The sequence below is a fragment of the Vulpes vulpes genome, chromosome 4 (assembly GCF_048418805.1).
Source record: "Vulpes vulpes isolate BD-2025 chromosome 4, VulVul3, whole genome shotgun sequence".
NCBI classification, from domain to species: Eukaryota; Metazoa; Chordata; class Mammalia; order Carnivora; family Canidae; genus Vulpes; species Vulpes vulpes.
This window is the reverse complement of record NC_132783.1, coordinates 104,924,945-104,943,403: the sequence shown is the minus strand read 5'-3', so window position 1 is coordinate 104,943,403 and position 18,459 is coordinate 104,924,945. Positions and strand designations below refer to the sequence as shown.

At 36.1% G+C, this 18,459-nt stretch overlaps 1 protein-coding gene and 1 pseudogene across 1 annotated transcript in view; both read left to right on the top strand.

Annotated features, from left to right (window-relative positions):
- The window catches only part of TENM2 (teneurin transmembrane protein 2), a 3,534,961-nt gene that overhangs the window by 841,082 nt on the left and 2,675,420 nt on the right, over positions 1-18,459 (top strand). The gene's annotated exons all lie outside the window — the stretch shown is intronic.
- Positions 2,859-10,197, top strand: LOC112928083 (heat shock cognate 71 kDa protein pseudogene; annotated as a pseudogene).

Below are 18,459 nucleotides of genomic sequence, written 5' to 3'. Positions count from 1 at the left end.
TGGCGGGCACTGAGGGGGACACTTGACGGGATGAGCACTGGGTGTTATTCTGTATGTTGGTAAATTCAACACCAATAAAAATTAATTTATTAAAAAATAAAAAAAAATGAAGCAGATAAATGAAATCCGTACACTAGGAAGCAATCGAAGAAAGGGTAGGAAGTTTGTTTCTGTATACCTCTGACCATCATGACTACCAAAATAAGCTTCTTTTCTATTCTTTACATTCTCAGTTTGTAGCTACGTCATCTACCCTGTTACTTAATCTAGAAACCTGGGTATCTTTTTAAACTTCCTTCTTTTATTCTCCACTTCCCACCAAGTCCTGTAAATTGTACCATAAAACCATAATTCCACTGACACACCATCCTAGTCAAAGATAGCACTACTCCCCTGAACATGCTATAGCTTGTTAATTATTTTTCACATCTCTGCTTTAGTCTCAACCATCCGTTCTTCGCAAGAAGATAGAGCATTCTTTTACAAGGGCAAAAAGAAATTCTCCTTCTTTTTTGTTAAAAGATTTTATTTTTTTATTCATGAGATACACACAGAGAGAGATAGAGGCAGAGACACAACACAGGCAGAGGGAGAAGTAGGCTCCATGCAGGGAACCCAATGCAGGACTTAATCCTGGGTCTCCAGGATCATGCTCTGGGCTGAAGGTGGCGCTAAACCACTGAGCCACCTGGGCTGCCCGAAATTCTCCTTCTTAATACACTTTATTTAATGGCTTCCCATTTTTCTATGAATGAAACTCAAGCAATGACACTATAAGGTAACTATCATTACTATATCTATATTATGGATGAGGGAACCAAAGCTTTTAAAACTTATTTTTATCAAGGACACAGTTGTCAAGTAGTTCAGTCCAGTCAGTTTAAGTTTAAAGAACTGATGTGGGGCAAATTTGCTGCCCTCTGGTATGCTAAGTTTACAGTGTTATTGAATACACATGACATGATGCATAAAGCCAATTAGATTAAAATATTAATAATGATAATCATCACATCAACAACTAAGATTTGCCAAACACACATATTGAAGACCTATAACCTTCAGGCTTCATGCAATGTTATATTTAATTCCCATAACAAAACTCATCAATTAATGATTTAATAAATCCCTTAATTAATTCAAGAATCTTAAAAATAAAAAAAATATTCTGAATAGAATGTAGCATTTTGAACATAATTAAGCAAGATATGGAGTTAAGTATTTTGTATTCCTAGTATCCTGTTACTTACTTCCTATTTGATTTGGAGGAAAGTGAAATTTGAAATTTCAGTTTCCTTATTCTATAAAACAGCCTTATTAATGATATTTATTTCATATAACTGAACTGAGCACAGAAAATGAGATATTGCTTTGAAATGTATGCTATTAAAATGGTGACAGTCTCCTTAGAGATATATTTACATATGTTATATGTAAAGATGTTTTTACCAAACTAGTTCCTATTAGTTCAAGTCATCAATAAATTTAATTATGCTTTTCAATTTGAAAAAAAAAGATATATCTCTATTGACAAAATGAGACATTGTAGAGGTAGTGGAATATAACCATTATTGTATTGGCCAAATAATCCATATTTTTGTATGTTTTTAATATTAACAATTATATAGAAATATTTTATGAAGTCATCTTAGTTGAATTGAATTTATGTATTATCTGTGTGTATCAGTCAGAGTTCAATCAGAAACAGAACTAGTGAAAATATTTGGATGGATAGAGAGAGACAGGTGCATATATAAGTACATGTATAGGTAGATACATAGGTAGAAATAGATAAATACATATGATATACAAATAAATTTGCTACAAAGATTTGACAGTATGCAATTGTGGGTGTTGGTAAAACAGTGTCTTTAAGGCTGTGACCCTTGCTTCTGTTGCTGAAGCCTGAAGTCCATAGGGAAGACAGTGGGAAGGGAAGATGGTTGTAGAGTGGGGGAAACCAAAACCAATCTGTAACCCACAAGTACAACTATAATCCCAGTAGGATGGACTGAAACTCATACCATTTCTTGTTACCTCCAACATTGGTGGTATAAGAGCCCTGCAGAAGGTGGCTAAGCAGAAGCACCTGACCCAAGAGTTAGAAAAGATGAAGGAAAGTAAAAGGGAAGGAGTAGTGGTAGTAGCCCCACCTGCTGTCTCATGCCAATAAGCTGAGGAACCAGAGCAACAACAAAATGTGTAAACTACAAAATAGTGTTTACTTTATTTTCACCTTCTAAGTCACCTTCAAGGACTTTCTTTCCCCGCCCTAAGGGGAGACATATAAGGAAAAGGTTTCTGGGAAATGTAGTTCAGCATAGCCAACTTGGCACATTGTAGAGCCAAAATAATCCCCTCCTTATCAACTTGGCACCAATAAGCATCTCATTAAATCATGCTTAGCTTCCAAATAAAGATAATGACAAAGTCAAGCTTCTACCTAACATGATATAGTTATCCTAAGTACAACTGAAAATAATGGATGCTGATTTCATGCATATACTTTATCCTGGAGTACATTGCTCCAGCCCTGCAAGATGTTTCTACCTAATTGGTTCTGTAATTAAGACCCCAACAGGCCATTCCATCACTCCATCAAGCTAACTGCTTCCGCATGATGGAGAACATGATAAACCTGTAAATCCTACAACCATGGGTATGTTGATGGTTTTTTTTTTTAATTTTTTTTTCTGTGATATGAGTTCCTTGGTCAGAAGTGATGCTATTTGGAATACTGTGGATAATAAGATATCCAGAAAATCTGTGATCCCATTTGGGAGATGCATTGCTAAGTGGAGAGGTGACATCTATATCAATAGTCATGTCTATTTCACTAAGAACAAAGCTTTGTAACAACCATGCTGGAAGAAGTCCAATATGATCAACCTGCCAGCAGATGGTTGACTGATCCTTCAGGAAGTGGTGCCATAATGGGGGTACAGTGTTGGTTTCTTCTGTTGGCACAAAGGTCATTCAGGAGTGGCTCTAGAAAGATTGACTTAGGTAAGTGGATATCCATGTAGCTGACCCTGTAAATAACTTTTGTCTTTATCATAATGGCCACTTTATTCATCAACCCATTGCATAATGACAGGAATGGCTGAAAGGCAGTTAGGAATGGAAAATATATATAAAGTCAGGGAGCTTAAGAACAACCTAGAACCCCATGGGAACAGAGAAACTTTTGTTAGTTATTGTTGCCTCTGCAATCTTTGGTATGGGTACTCAACAGAAGCTAGTTTCTTGTGATGTAGCTAAACACATACCTGGCCCAGAAGTCAGAGAAGCTGAAGGAGGATTCAAGGAAAGGCAGAATAGTTGCAGACCCAACAATAGATTCACAAGAATGAGGTCAGTAGACAGATCTGTGACACTGTGTGCAAGCCACAAAATGGTTACTGTTTCACTTCCTTTCTCAAAATCTTGTAGAAGAATCTCCTTGTTGCCCACCCTAACCAGAAACATACAAGAAAGGGATTTTGGAGAAAGTAGTTTTGTCTGAGTTGAATGTGGCTCACCATGTTTAAATTGTAATACATTTTAGGGCAGCCCCAGTGGCACAGTGGTTTAGTGCTGCCTACAGCACCGGGGTGTGATCCTGGAGATCCGGGATCGAGTCCCACGTCAGGTTCCCTGCATGGAGCCTGCTTCTCCCTCTGCCTTGTGTCTCTGCCCCTCTCTCTCTGTGTGTCTCAATAAATAAATAAAATCTTTAAAAAAAATTGTAATACATTTTAGATCCCTACTTGACTGAAATCACCGTATATTTTAGTTTGGAGAATTTTGCTTATAAGAGACATAGTAGTAGGAAGAGTTCAGAATTGGGAATCTGGGTATTGGAAGTTTCTGTCATAGTTTCATCATTACCTGGAAATGTGACCTTAAGCTATTTATTCTCACTTGGCCTTCGTTTCTCCAGCTGTAAAATAAAAGGGATGCACTAGACTTTAGAGACCTCATTGTATATTGAGTAAAATAACTTATTTTTAGACTGCTAAGAATCAAGTCTTAGTTATGTCAAGTGTGTGATTTTGCAAGGTTTGGGGGTTTCTACAACTCAACATCCTCATCTGTAGAGATAATACCTTAATCAGGTGTGTTGTGAGAATTGATGGAGTTAAAATATTTAAAGCCCTTTAAATCATGAGGGGTATGTAGTGAGCACATACTAAACATTAGTAGTAGTTAGTAATTTGCCAGTGAATTTCATGATTGCTTATTTATTGTTGAGGTTTAAAAACCATATTCATTGTTTCAAAATCTGTGCTTTGGTTTAGGGAATTAAAAGGAAATTGGTACCGGTCTTTGTAAATTTGTTTCACCATTTGCAAATCATTGTTTTTTTCTTCTTTTTTGATACTGATCCTATTAATATGGGTGCATTGAATATCCATAAAAGTGGACATTGTATCACTATGCAAATAAAGCAATTATTTAGTAGCCTTAATGAATGGTGAATAATGGCATAGAAAGTTATTCATTGTATAAAAAAAATGCTGAAAAGGAGCTTTCCCCCTTTAATGGTAAGAGCGCCCAAAGAAATGTGTTTAAAGCTTAAAATAATTTTGACCTATGTTTTCCAAATTCAGAGAACTACCATAAATGTGCCATTTTAGATACAAAGTCTTATTCTAGTAGAATTCTTCTTTTCTTTTATTCCCTCACCAATATTTGAATTTAGTTCAGTAAATCCAAACATCATGTAAGGTTGTGTTATGAAGCTCACTCATCTCATCCTTTCTAAATATCTATATACCACTCCTGTTTTTGTGAGCTAAGTCAATTCATTCTCTGTTCTCATTCTCTATTCTTATTTAGATTACATAAGGGAGACCTTATTGAAACAGAATAATTATATACAAGTCATGACTCCTTTGATTTTAGGAGATAGAAATTCAACTTAAAAATCAGTTTAACAAAACAAAATAAAACAAGACAGAAGGAAGAAAGGAAACGAAAGGAAGGGTAATTTACTGTTTCACATAACTAAGAAATCAAGTAGCATCATTGGCTTCTGACATGATTGGATCCAGAAGTTTAAACAATACATCAGCTCTCTATCTCTGTGTCTCTATTTCCTCTTTCCTTGCCCCATCTCAGTGTGCCATCAGTTTTGATATATATTAGTAGGCTTTCTGAACCACTGTATCAGAGTTAGTGGCTTCTAGAAGCTCCAAGAATTTGTACTCAGAGATAGTGATCCTTAAAAAAAAAAAAAAAAAAAAAAAAAAAGAGGATTACTCTATCTCCCTCAATGCCCATAAACTCTAATGCCCTGTACTTTGATAATATGCTCGTATGTATCAGTCTACTTAGCTTCGATAAAAGAATACAACAAAGTGAGTTAAACAGCAAATTAATTTCATAGTTCTGGAGGCTTAAAGTCCACAATGAAAGCATTAGCATGGTTAATTTCTGATGAGACCTTTCTTCCTGTCTTATAAATGGCCACCTTCTTACAATGTACTTGCATGGCCTTTACTCTGTGTGTGAGCATAGAGATAGGGAGAGAGAGAGAGGGAGAGAGAGCAAGTGAGCACCAGTGAGCTCTGGTACCTCTTCCTTTTCCTTTAAGAACACCAATTCTGTTGTTCCCATGCTTATAGCCTCATTTAACTTATTTATCTCCTTAAAGTCCCTTTCTCCAAATACAGTCATATTAGAGGTTAAAGTTTCAATTAATGAATTTGGAGGGACACAATTCAGTTTATAACACCCTATATAGATAAAAAAAATCATTGTGCCTAAGTTGATACTAACCTAGTAACCTAATTGGCTTAATATAAGAGCTTTGCTTGAGGTCCACACAATTGACAGTCACATAGTTAAGGGCATTGTTCAATAGGAAAAAAGTACAGGACAGTAAAAATGATATCAAATGTATATTCACATTAAGATAGTCTTGTTGGGGTGATATCAACAAAACAGTGACATAAGTCATTCCTGATTTCAGTCTCCCTTACAAGAAAACCAACTAGCAATTATCCATAGAGAAGACGCCAATGTGAAAATCCCAGGACCCAAAGCTGAGGCTTAACCATCCCCTTGAACCACAGAATTTGAAAAGTATCATGTTAGGTGGGTAGGAAGAGTAGCTACACTCTGACTACGTTGCCCTTCCTCCAAGCAAACATACCCTCTGGGCTATGATTTTGGGTGGGGGGGCACAAGATGGGCAAGATCCCTGCAGGATATTCCTATGTGAGTAGGATCTCACATAGATCACTGGGGTAATCTGCAAGATCTGACCACTGGAGTTAAAATAGAGAAAGAGAAGTGGAAGGAGCTTACTGCAACCATCCCTCAGATCTTGGATGACCACATTCCTTCTTGCAGGGGCACCTGAACAGAGATCCTAACCAGTGACTCTGTCCCGTCTGCAGAGCCAAATAAGTGGCCCCATCTGGCCAGAGGGCTTAGTGAGAAGTTCTGGGTTCCTAGCCACAAGCTGATTTGGTCATGGAATCTATTATATGACCCTATTCAGGCAAGGAAGAAAATTTATACCACCACCCACCTACTGAGTATAGCCTTTAGTGTCAAATGATGAGAGAACTTAGGCAGCTACAAATCCCATCCTACAGATGAGCTTGGGCAAGAAGCTAAGCCAGCAGTGCTCTTCAACTGTTGAGTATAGCCTCTGGCTTCTTACAACCAGGGACCCTGAACAGTGACCCTGGTCAGCCTTGGAACTCAACCTATAGTACCACCCAGCCCTGCCCTACAGCAGAGCTCAGCTTACAGCCTTGTCCAGCTGCTGAACACCATCTGTGCCCTCATCTGAGGACCCTAGTGGTGAACCTACCCAATATCAGACCATAGTCTACAGCTCCACTCAACTAGGGAGTATACTTTATTCATATACTTTTGCTTTGTGTGTTTTCTTTATCTGTGTTTACCTTAACAATAGAATGGTAAAATGATAGTTGAGTCACATGATGGCTGGTTTCTAAACTAAAGCTACATGTATTAATTCTCACTTTATTAACCAAAGCTACACAAATGGCCAAGGCTGAGGTTAATGTTACAGGAACTATAATTATCTAACAAGGAAGGCAAAACATAAGTGGGAATAAAAATCTACCTATCACAAATAATGTGATACTGACAAGAAGTGGCATCACCTAAACTATGAGTGTTATGAAAAGATTGGTGAGAAGTAGCTGTCCTCTAGATATACTAAACAGGTGAGATCTAGGGCAGTGTGATTAATTCTATGTGGGTGGCAGAGTGAAAGGAAAAGTGAGGATCATTATCTAGCATTCTGAATTGAAATACAAGGTCAATAGTGATACTATTCAAAGATAGGGAACAAATGAATATGTAAAACAAGATGTGATGAAGTTTGAATAGGGAGAAAGATCACAGCTTGGACAAATTTCACTTTGAGGCACAGTAATATGTTCAAGAGAAATACCCTAGTAACTTAAATGAATACAGGTCTAGAAATCAAGGGAGAAATCTCAGCTAGAAATAGACATTTGAATCACTCGCATTTAGATCATTAGTGAAGCCATATGCTGAAGAGCATATAGAGTAAGAAAGAAAAAGAATTAGGATTCTTTTGCGAGGATTCTGTTGTGAGGATTAGCAACATTTAAGGGCTAGGCTAAGAAATAAAAAATCAAAAGAAAAAAAAAGGTTTCTGAGATTATACAGAATGTGTAAGAAAAATCAGGAGTTATTGGATTTTTTTTCTTGCTTTGAATTGTTTTGCTTTAGTAGAGAAAGAGAATGAAATCCAGAAAACCAACATGGTAAATATTCAGAGAATTCAAAAGACAAATACTGAGAAATATGTTTTGTCTGGTTTGTCACTGGTATGTCTATGTGTTTTAAAAAAGGAAGTAGGCAAAGGTCACCAGTGTAGAGAGGGTAGCGAAATAAAAGTTTGGGTATTGCTTGGGCCCTCTGCATGGACACTGAAGTCACCCAGGATGTGTTAGAACTTGAGTAAAGTCTCTTGGCCAAGGCCAAAATACTTAGTGTATTGGGGAGGTAGTAGAAGCTGGAAGAAAAATTCTCCCTGGTTTCCTGGTTTCTTCCCACTTCTGTGATAGTTCTCAACTTAAGCATTACTTCTTTAGGGAAATCTTTCCTGAACCTCACAAACCTAAGTTAGGTGTCCCCTAAAAGTCCACATAGCAAAATTTGTTTATCCCATTATATTTCTTACAAGTCTGCAATAAAATTGAACAGTTTGTTTTCTCTTTATGAGGCCATTAGCTCTGTCAGCTGATTTCAAGATTATGCCTATTACTTCCTATGTGTTTAGCACCGTAATTGGCACATCAAAGTCTCTTCAAAAATGTTTGCTGATAGAGTGAACAAATGGAAAGATAAAACAAACAGGAGGAGTAGGAGGAGATTTCAAGAAAGCAGCAGGGTTTACCCAAGGCTACAGGAGTACTGAGAAAGCAGACTACAATTTCTGCTCCCTAGTAAGAGAAGTCCAACAGCACCAGGATTACTGTTGCTGTTGGAAATACTCTAGTCTAGAATTGTGAAGTTAAGTTACTGCTGTGCATAAAAGATTTAGTACAACTTCAAGTCTACAAAAAATTTTCAATATCACTGGAAAAAAATCCAAATTACATATTCTTTCAGGAAGTCTTAAAAGAACTAATCAACTTTTAATATTTAAAATTATAGTTGTAAAACAAACTATCATGAGTAAAATAAATAAAAATATATGTTTGTAGTCACATTATTTGGCATGCTAAGAAAGGATATGGATTAAAAAAGATGGAAGACAGTAGAAAGGGGCAAATAATGGAGGAAAAACCTGGGAAAGAAAGGATATTATTTAGTTAGGTGAAACTATGTATGACAGTATTTACTGGTGTTCTGGACTCTACTATGCACTATATTCTATACTTTTGGTTAAAAAAATAGTTTCTTTATTCCATATATAAACCTACAAAGTAACCATTATTATGGAGAAGGAAAACCATTCAGAGAATATGTAACTTGTTAAACTCTGGTGTGTGAAGTTTATACAACTGGTGTGTGAAGCTGGGATTCAAATCCAGTAGACCCTACCTTGATTGTCAATACATGGGTATTATAGTGAGTTTTCAACCCCAAGAATTTGAAATGAAGGGTACAATGTCTGGAAATTAAACTTAATGATGACAGAGTATATTTGTGTGGGTGTGTATGTAAACATATACACAGAGGGGTTGGGAGGCCTCTAACCACAAAGATGGATTTTCTAGTCAGCAAAAAACTCTCCAGATGTTATATGCTGATAGCTGCACTGAGTATATTTAGGATTATTATAAATGCTAAATTGATAATATCATTTTTCAGACTTGTATCTGGATGAAATACTTATCACAAGCAGTGATTGTATTTTCAGCTGCTACTAAGAGATAGTAGTAGGATAACAACTTACTTGGCAAGTTTGAACTCACAGGCATACCTCCTGCTCCTCGTGGTATTCCTCAGATTGAAGTCAGTTTTGATATTGATGGTAATAGTATCCTCAATGTGTCTGCTGTGGATAAGAGCACAGGAAAAGAGAACAAGATTAGCATCACTAATGGCAAGGGCCACTTGAGCAAGGAGGACATTGAGAGCATGGTCCAGGAAGCTGAGAAGTGCAAAGCAGAAGATGAGAAGTAGAGAGACAAGGTGTCTTCCAAGAATTCACTTGAGTCTTATGCATTCAACATGAAAGCAACTGTTGAAGATGAAAAACTTCAGGGCAAAATCAATGATGAAGGCAAACAGAAGATCCTTGACAAGTGCAATGAAATCATCAACTGGCTCCATAAGAACCAGGCTGCAGAGAAGGAAGAATTTGAACATCAGCAGAAAAAGCTGGAGAAAGTCTGCAACCCCATCATTACGAAGCTATACCAGAGTGCAGGAGGCACGCCAGGAGGAATGCCTGGAGGCTTTCCTGGTGGTGGACCTCCTCCCTCTGGTGGTGCCTCCTCTGGGCCTACCATTGAAGAAGTTGATTAAGCCAACCTGATGACAGGTCTAGCATTGTTCCACACATTTGAAGGAGCCAAATTTGTAGCAAATTCATGGCAGTTTTAAAGTCAAGCTGCTATAGTAAATATACTGGACATTCTTGATACTTGAATATGGAATATGTGCACAGGGAAAGGAAATAAACATTGCACTTTATAAGCACTGTATTGTTAAGTGGAAAATGCAATGTCTTAAATAAAACTGTATTTAAAATTGGCAACATAGAAAATAGATTTTTAATGATCATATATACTTTGAGGATATAATCTCATTATGTGGTGAAATTTAACCCTCATATTTATGGAATTCATGTATAAGATTTCTTTCTTCCTTCCGTGCTGCATATCTTAAGTGTTAATATTTTGAGACCAATGAAGTCACTTTTTTTTTTTTTTAACAGCAGCCTTTAGGATAGGTAGAAATTCCAAACTTTTTTTTTCTTTTTTCTTTTTTTTAGAAATTCCAAACTTAGAGTAAAGACATTTTAGCAGCTACTTCGTAATGAATTAGGGAGATAGTTATATATCAATATAAAATTAAATATATAACCAAAGAGAATCTTAACTTTATTATGTAATATTTTTAATTGTATCTTACTCTAATTTTACATTTGAAGTAATGTTTTCTTTCTTTAAAGTGATAATTTTGAATACAGATTAAATCAGTATGTAGGTATAAACTGCTTAAAAGTTTTAGAGACTCATGGTGTCCTGGGGTCTTTTACTGTGTGGAGACTTCCCCTTTCTTTCCCCTTTGACATCTAAAGACAGGTGAGTTGACTCACTAACAGGATCACAGGGTCTGGTTTTCCATTGTGTTTGTGGAGGTCACTAGGTTACAGAATTCGATTTCCTTGATGTCAGTCTCAGTCAGTCAGTTCCCCACGCGGACTAACTCCTAGTGATGTTGTTCCAGACTTTCTTTTTCTTCTTTTCTTTTACCTTTTACTTTCTGGAAGGGAAGAAGATATATGCTACTTAAGATGGCTTAGTGAATATTTAATGTTCTGGGAGTCATAGTAATATATATAATGTTTATAGAAGAATAAAAGTAAATACTAAAACATTACAGATTTTATTTTATAAACATTATCCTATGTGATAATATCTGAACTTTTCTCTTTTTTAAGATTTGAATAGCTTTCTCTCCATAATTAATTGCATTTAGTAATAAGAATACATTAATGAGGGGATCCCTGGGTGGCTCAGAGGTTTAGCACTTGCCTTTGGCCCAGCACATGATCCTGGAGTCCCAGGATCGAGTCCCGTGTGGGATCCCTGCATGAAGCCTGCTTCTCCCTCTGCCTGTGTCTGTGCCTCTCTCTTTCTCTCTCTCTTTCTGTGTCTATCATGAATAAATAAAATATTTTTAAAAAGAATACATTAATATTTGTTCACAAATTTACTCAACTTTAACTGAGCTTTGTCTACTGAATTACAAATATTTAATAATTATCTATTATATATGATATATGGTGGCTAAGCACAATTTGGAAATCAATATATATGAGCCAAGAACATAGGATCAATTAATTTCAATTTAAGAATCATGAAATTAAGAAGAAAACTTATCACTTCTTAAAAGATTTATGAATTTAAATAATAGGCAAAGCTTACAGCAAGAGATTGTACACAGAGATTAGAAAACAGAGTCTGATGTGACTAGAACATAGGGCAATGGGCTGGTAGGCAGGGGTGGAGACATAATGGAGGTCTTAGAGCATGGGGTCAAAGGCTGAGACTAAATTTGTACACATTTGTTGCTGTTAGAAATTCCATCTCTTTATTTTGCCCCTGAATTTACAACTAAATAGCAGATACCTGTCATTGATACATTCATTCAAAACAATTTATAGAGTCTAAATGTACAAAACATTGAGCTGCTTGCCTTACAAATAAATGTACAGGCAAGACACATGCATCTCTGAAGGATTGCATTTAAAGCACCTTTAAAAAAATCTTTACTGACAACTCTCTTCCTCTGGGTTACACATACACAATTTTTTTGTTTGATTTTTATTTTTAGTTTTTAATCCTGAAACATATATTAATCTCATTTTTTTTATAAAGTGTTGAGGAAGAGTGAATTTGGTGGTTTTAGATATTATTGGTTTGGGAAGGGCCATTCTAAACTATAAAAGTATATGTAATGTTTTGCTGACACAGTTAAGTAGTTACAGAGCCAGTGTCTCAAATCCTTATTCTTCATCTATTCTTCCATCTCGGAGGTCAGCTCGCTGATTGTGTGATTGAAATCAGAGAAATCTCAGGTAATAGATATTTGAAGGCAGGTGTTTTATTTAACCCTGGATGATTCAATCTTATATGACTTGGTTAGATGACAATCAGTGAACCATGAAATTTCATGTATCTCTGAGGCTATTGTTTTATAAATAAAATCATTGAGGAGAGTTTCATTATAGTAAGAGCTACTATGTGAGATGTATGAGAAAAATAAGTTGGTAGACCATAGACAGGTAACTTTTGTATATAAAAAAATGATTTAGGGCAGCCCCGGTGGCGCAGCGGTTTAGCACCGCCTTCAGCCCGGGGCGTGATCCTAGAGACCCGGGATCGAGTCCCATGTCAGGCTCCCTGCATGGAGCCTGCTTCTCCCTCTGCCTGTGTCTCTGCCTCTCTCTCTCTGTGTCTGTCATGAATAAATAAATAAAATCTTTTAAAAAATGATTTACATGTACTCTAATTTTGTTGGAAGTTTCTATAACCACGTTAATATTATTATTTGATTTTGTACGTTAGAACCAATCCTTTGTACTAAATGCATGAAATTTAAAGGTGCATATAATACTTTTCGCAAGTGGTGTCATGCATCTAAAGAATAAGCCCAATCTTACTACAGGACATGTTATTTTGAAATATTTTGCTAACAGAGGTGGAGCAATAATAATTCAAAGTGCTGAGCATTGGGAAAGACTGAGATGAGGTGACATTTGAGATGAATATGACTTAAAAGGGAACTCAAGGTGCAAAAGCAAAGTTTATCTGTCCTGATGTGCAGGCTAAGGGATTAAATTAATATTAATTTTGGAAATTTTGTGTTAATGATAGATGAAAGAAAGAAAAGAGAAGGAAAGGAAAGAAGGAGAGAAGAGAGACAGATAAAAGAAAGGAAGGAAGAAGAAAGAGAGAAAGAAAATAATAAAAGCAATGATTATTTAGGGGATATTAAGGTGTGGACATCTTTTTTCTCTAGGGTGTAATAATTGGAAGGAAGAAAATAAGCAAAATGTGTCAAATTTGATTGGCACTATACACAGAAATAGAATTTTTTTTTTTTTTTTTTTTTTTTTTTTTTATGATAGTCACACACAGAGAGAGAGAGAGGCAGAGACACAGGCAGAGGAAGAAGCAGGCTCCATGCACCAGGAGCCCGACGTGGGATTCGATCCCGGGTCTCTAGGATCGCGCCCTGGGCCAAAGGCAAGCGCCAAACTGCTGCGCCACCCAGGGATCCCAGAAATAGAATTTGTAATGAGGCTGAAAATGTGGAGCTAATGAAGAAGTATCATGAGAAGAAAGAAAAAGAAGGATTGGTGTGGGAAACTGAAGATGAAGTAAAGAGTAGTCATTGAGGAGATAAAATTTTCTACCCTTCTTGGAACTGAACACACAATTAGAAATAAACTTGCTAGAACAAATTTTTCATAGTAAATTGGGGATTAACGATTTGCCTAAAGGGAATGAAATCAGCATTTGAGTCTCCTTGCTTCAGAACCACTTGTTTTTTGTTTTTGTTTTTTTTTTACATTTGATACAAATTTCTTGTTTTTCACACACACACACACACACACACACACACACAGGTGCATACACACACTTTAAATCATGCATAAAACAAATTAAAAACTAACCAAACTTTTGGATTTCTGAGAGAATAATTATTTTCAACTGAGTCATGGATACAAGGAGATCTAAACATATTTGTCTTATGTTTCATCTTTTTGGTTGATCCTAAGTCACTGTGATGTATTCTGTGTTTATTCAAAAATTTCCTAGAGACATTCCATATGCTAATTTAGCCTGTAGCTTCTCCAGATACAGGTTAACATATAGCTAGCATATATAGAAACATGATACTTAGCTTTATTTTTTATTATTTTTATTTTTTTGATACTTAGCTTTAATTTGATAGAATATAGATCAACAATTCAGAGTACTTCTCAGATGCTTGAATAAATTAATTGGAAATAACAACAACAAAATAATGCCTTTTTAACAGAAAAATGAGTAACAGATAGGCTCAAAATGCTTCTGCTCCAGAATCTTTTATCATATAAATTTTGGTTGCTGGTCAGTCACTAGGTAAACCGACGGGGAAAAAAGAATACCATTAGTGTGCAGTAATTTAGAAATTTTAATTATCCTTGTTAAATAACAACTGACTGCATGAATAATGGCAGTGAGGTTTCTCATTTTCCACTTAAATATATTTCTGTTTTATTTACCACAATGTACTGCAAAAGAGGAAGGTTTTGATGACCCTCTGTTCTAGAGTCAGTGGTCCACAGTACTCATGGCACAAAAAAATTTAGTCCTTTTGTGGTTACTTCAGATTTTTTTTTGAGGTAACACTGTCATCTTACTTCTGCAGGTCTCAACTTATCTATACACCAGAGGGCAATCTAGACAGCATTTGGAGAATTAGTTGCCTTGTATTAAAACCATTAGCTGGGAAAATTTATTCATTCATTCATTCTACAAATATTTATTGAGCACCTGGTTTGTGGCTGGGTACTTAGGGGAAAAAACCTCAAACAATACATTCTCCATCCTCAAGGAAAGGATGAGCAAGTAAATAATTTCAATAGAGTGTGATAAAAGCAAGATGAATGAAGCATGAGGGAGAATGAAGCAGCATGGAAAAAAAGGATGGAGTCAGAGCAGGATTTCTTAAAAAGTAGGACACTTTTGAAATGAATATTAGCTAATAGAAAATTGAAAATAATTACTTAAAGGTGAGTTTTTTGGGGGGTATGGGGTAAGAAGTAATATTTAAGAAAATGGAATTCTTGGAAAGAGTATCTTTCATCCAGTTTTTCACTAGCAAATTTATATTGAGCAACTATATTCTTGTTTTGCTGAACCCTGGAGATTACAGTGAAAAGGTCAAAACAAAAGAAGTTTGATCTTGCACAGAGCTTTCATTCTTGAGGGGAGACAGGCAGTATACAAACTATTGCAATAATAACTAACATTGGTAAAGTACATACTCTGCACTGGGTACTGTTCCCAGGCTTTATAAAAAAAGCAACAACATTAATTTAAACCTTACTATAACCCACTGAGGAAATTTTTATTATTATGGAGTCAACTGGGGAAGAGTCTTGCATAACTAGTAGCATAGTCAGCTGGGTCTCAAAGCTAGGCAGCCTGGATTGGGGGTTTATTCTTTCAAGTACTATAACAAATTGCCTATCAAAATAAATAAATGAATATATAACATAACCGAAAGTGGTAAATGGTATGAGTAAAAAGAAAACCATGTGAGCAGACAATGTTTGAGGGGGAAGATGCTGTTTTAGATGTCAGAGGGCAGACATTGTCAGTATCCTTCCCTTGAGTTTGACTGCTTCAGTAGATTCAGGCCAACCTCCAACTTCTTGTACCTGCATGTCTTTGTCTGTGGGCTTTTTCTGAAGACAAAGGAAGTTGTTTTGGCTTGGAACAGGGCTAAAGTGGAAGGAAAATAACATCTCACAGAATAGCTGTCAACCAATGACTTTTAGAAGTCAGTCCACAACCATTCTAAGCTTTCTCAGCCCTCATGAAGGCTAACTCCAAAGTATGTCTGTACTATTTTCTAGAATTTTTCTGTGGGGTTGTGCTCCACTGACCCACAGTGATGACTGGCTTAATCATATGCACTTTATTGGCTCTGTTCTTTACCTTTATCACTTCCTCACTTCTGTTCCTGTGTTTTCTTTTACCTCTCAAATGAACTGTTTACTTGAATCTTTATTTTAGAGCTTTCCTTTCAGACCAACTAAACTAAGATAGATTGGCTTGTCAGAAAATGGATCTCTGAGGGAAATTTGGGAGTAGAGCATTCTAGATAGAGGAAAGTGTATATGCCAAGGAACTGAGAAAGACAGTTGCAAAGCCACTACATACCTGCCTGGAGTGGAGTAAGGATAGGGAATAAATAAGACTGACCTTGAGGAGCAGGAAAGGACCAGGTGACAAAGATCTTTTTTTGGGCTGTGGAGAAGCGTTTCGAAAGTGGAAAAAAAAAACACTGTTCTATATGAGGCAAGGTGGAAAAAATAAAACAAAACTAGTAGAGTAGCTTTAAAAAGCAGACTTTAAAAAAATTAAAAAAATAAAAAGCAGACTTTAGAGAATATCTAATCTAACCTTTTATTTTTATAAATGAGGGAAGTGAGGTCCAGGTCACCTTGCTACAAATAGCAAAAGGCAAGTCTTCTATCCAGATATGAATTCCAAATCTTATTCTCAATCCACATTTGAGAGTCATGTTCATCTTAGAAACCTACCATGAGAATAAGCACAACAAATTAAAATGAAATTAATAAGAGACATAACAATATTGAGTGACTCATTATAAAGAACCAGTGATACTTTTTTGTTTTTGTTTTTGTTTTTGTTTTGTTTTGTTTTACCACTAGTTTTCTAAATTCAATGCTTCTAACTCCCAGCATGAGAAATATAATAGCTCTTTCTCTTCTCTCCAGTGAGGGGGGAATGGACAGAGTTGCAGGTGCTATCTAGATACTGAATTCCATGTGGGCACACTTAAGGCAGGTCTGGAAGCCAGGCAAAATTTCACATGGGCATCTCAGTACAAGAATTTTTACTCTGTGTGCTTCCCATCACACACCCTGTCATTAATGTAAATTCTAACACCTGCCAGTAAATGGGTACTTGATGTCAGTAGGTAACACAATCATCAGCTTAAAGTACTCTGTCCAAATAATAAGATTTGTGGATTGAATCTTTGTGCAACTCTCTGTTCCAGAACTAAGCAAACACATGGTGAATTTATTTGGTGTGTTTGCTGTTTACTGCATGAGCTGAGATGAATTCTAGTAATGCCACAGGGAGGGATTGAATCATTTATTAAGGTACCGTCTTGGACAGGTGTCTCAAATGCCAATTCCAGGATTTAATCTAAACTAATCTTCAGAAAAGTTAGATTTAATGGAAATGAGAACCCGAAGGAATTCAGAGTGAAGGTAACTGGAAGTTTAAATCTCGAACACTACTATTTACAGCAATCTTTTAAATAAACTCTCTTACTTGGCTGTTATCCTTTTGTGTTCTGAGGTAAAAGGTGTTTAGAAACATATTGGCTCATTGGTTGGCAGGATTTATACAAAACAAGTTATTTACTCTTTATCCCTAACCCTGGAAATTAGTTATTTGCAAATGAAGCTACACATTCATATCTGAGATCAGCCCACAGAATTTTTGGCCTCTGCAGAGTTAGTACATATAGGATGAACTTGCAATCTACTGTACTAAGCCATATTTCCTGATGACAAAATATGACACCAGAAGACAGAGCTTGAAATTGATAAGGAAAAACTGTGTAAATGGCCACCACACATCATATCTAAATATTGACAAGTCAAAGAAATTGTGGGTTAACCATCACTGAATGCAATTTATAAGATGTATTGGCAAGGCCAAATTTGGAAACTAAGTTCTAGTATTTGCCTCTTCTTTAAAGCACTGTATCTCTTACCAAATTATAAAAAATAATATTTCCGGGCAGCCCCCGGTGGCGCAGCGGTTTGGCGCCGCCTGCAGCCTGGGGTGTGATCCTGGAGACCTGGGATCAAGTCCCACATCGGGCTCCCTGCATGGAGCCTGCTTCTACCTCTGCCTGTGTCACTGCCTCTCTCTCTCTCTGTCTATGAATAAATAAATAAAATCTTAAAAAATAATAATAATATTTCGGTTGTGGCTTAATATTTTCTGTATATATCTCTATATAGATAGAAATAGGCTTATATGTCTATATAAATACAGATAGGTTAATTAAAAAATAACATTGAAAAAAAATAACATTGATTGCCAACATCACAGAACTAACTTACAAATTGTACAGACAGATGCTGGAAAAGTAGAAAGAATTCATGAATGTATTAATTTGATTTTACCAGGGATGGTATTTGGAAGCTCTTGCTGGCAGCTCTTATGACTCTGGAAATGTCTTAATACCATATTTACTTTTTAATATTAAAGAGAAAAGGGCTGGCACAAAAACAATTGCTAATGACCTATTTTATACTATAAAATCTCAAGACTACTTAAACTAATAATTGCCAAGTACAAATTTAAATGGAAGGAGTATAACTGAAGTAAATAAAGAACACAGCTCAGATAAGGAAACAGGTTGAGGAAAAACGATATGAAATAAAATAGTCAGTGAAGTCACCGGATAAAGTTTCCTAGGTTCTGCAGAAGTTAACAAAGAGTTTTCCTTTCTCTT